The following is a 1,623-nucleotide window of genomic DNA, read 5'->3' as shown; positions in this document are numbered from 1 at the left end:
GGGGGGTCTATGGAGCTAGAATGGGTTGGGTAAAAGACCCAATTTGGAAAACATTGGCCCCCTGTCCATTCTTTCTGACCGCCGGCCTGCTTTCATGTCAGTAGGACACAAAATTGAAGCTAGAAATTGAAAGCTATGTTGAATTGGTACATGTTCAAATTACCTGGTGTCTTTACTTAAAAAAGTGCAGAAATTATTTAGCTGGAAATTGATCATCAATATAAATGGGGAGCGAGAGGATTACAAGTGATGGCATGAGGAAAATAACACAGACCGAGAGGGAGAGACGGAAACAAGGTCCACCAATGCTTCTCTTGTGTCAGAGTCCCGGGAAATCATGCTGACTTCTTCTCTGGCATCAAGTTAAAAAGACACCTGTCCACTTTACAACTACCAAAGAAGAGAAACCACAATCTCAATTCAACAGCTAAGTCAAACCGATCTCTTAATGACCTTAAAGAGAGCTCGGCTGCTCTATGTCACTGACTATGTCACCCAACACAAATCTTTCTTTTATTCTATGAATAATTCATCTTCAGATTATATTAAAGCCTAAAGGGAAACTCAATGTGTTATTACAGTAGAGGGGAATGCAACACTGCCCGTTTTAGGGTATGCATCATAAATTAAAAATACACAATTTAATAACCAGAAAAATCATTTTTACCTTCATGTAAACTGCACGAGCTTGATGTTAGCTCATTCATGTGTATAATAAAATGCATAATAACTATTTTTTGAAATGGGGAATAAGTATAAATGAAGAAAATCCTGAATATGTTTTACTAGACTAGGCTACATTACATTTTTTAAATACTTAATGAAAATGGCCATGGTAATCCAAAAATAAAAGAACATTTTCAAATATTGTAGCTAAATAAATGCACGAAACGTACCTAAAATTGGCATTGGCTTCTGACACAAACCAGGACCAGAGATGACCCTAATATTAGCGACTGGAGCAGAAACATGATGCCGAGCTCAGCTGTCAAAACTGGGTGTGCAAACCAGCCGTGAAGCGACCAGCCGACCAGCCGAAGCCCGACGACATGCTGCCTCTAGTGTTTTAGTTTTACTGGTTTCACAACAAAGATAAAAAACAAGACATTGTAATGAATTAATTACCTGAACATCGCCCCAAACAGCGAGGTTTCTCAGTCCATTCCGCCCGCTGGAGAGAGCTGCGGAGGCCGAGCTTCTCCTCTGATGTCTGGGGCTCTCTCCTGCTCCTCTCCGCGGGGCGTTTAACGGACACTACACCCTAAATAGGAACATTACATAATTAATATTAGAAGCCTCAAGTTTCATTAAAGTGTCAAATATTCAAACATTGGATTTTGTTTCCCAGCTTGGGGAAAACAAATGTGGTTAATCACAATTTAAAAAAAAAAGGAGTTAAACACCGTAGTGAACACAAACAGATGTTAGGGTGGAATTTCTCTGTGTTCACGTGCTCTGCTGGGTTCACGAGCTCCGCTGCTGCACACAAATAACGCATGACAACGCATACCTGTAATATTAGGCACTAAAGGCAATATATATTTTTTTAACATTAATATGAGTTCCCCCAGATGGCCTATAGTCTAAGGTGACCAGATTTCTCAGACAAAATCCGGGGACATT

General features: G+C 39.9%; 1 protein-coding gene across 7 annotated transcripts in view; it reads right to left on the bottom strand.

The window, feature by feature from the left end:
- Positions 1–1,394, bottom strand: part of ndel1a (nudE neurodevelopment protein 1-like 1a) — a 20,060-nt gene extending 18,666 nt beyond the window's left edge. For 4 of the 7 annotated variants that reach the window (XM_032501616.1, XM_032501619.1, XM_032501621.1 and 1 more), the window contains exon 1: positions 1,126–1,392. The gene's annotated coding sequence lies outside the window, so the exon portion shown is untranslated. Of the gene's footprint in view, positions 1–1,125 lie in introns of all 7 variants that reach the window. The other 3 variants (XM_032501617.1, XM_032501615.1, XM_032501620.1) reach the window with 3 other exon arrangements.
- Between the last annotated feature and the right edge of the window lie 229 nt (positions 1,395–1,623).

Source organism: Etheostoma spectabile, chromosome 21 (assembly GCF_008692095.1).
Source record: "Etheostoma spectabile isolate EspeVRDwgs_2016 chromosome 21, UIUC_Espe_1.0, whole genome shotgun sequence".
In the NCBI taxonomy this organism is placed as follows: domain Eukaryota; kingdom Metazoa; phylum Chordata; class Actinopteri; order Perciformes; family Percidae; genus Etheostoma; species Etheostoma spectabile.
The sequence above is the reverse complement of the archived record's forward strand: the minus strand, read 5'-3'. Positions and strand labels throughout refer to the sequence as shown.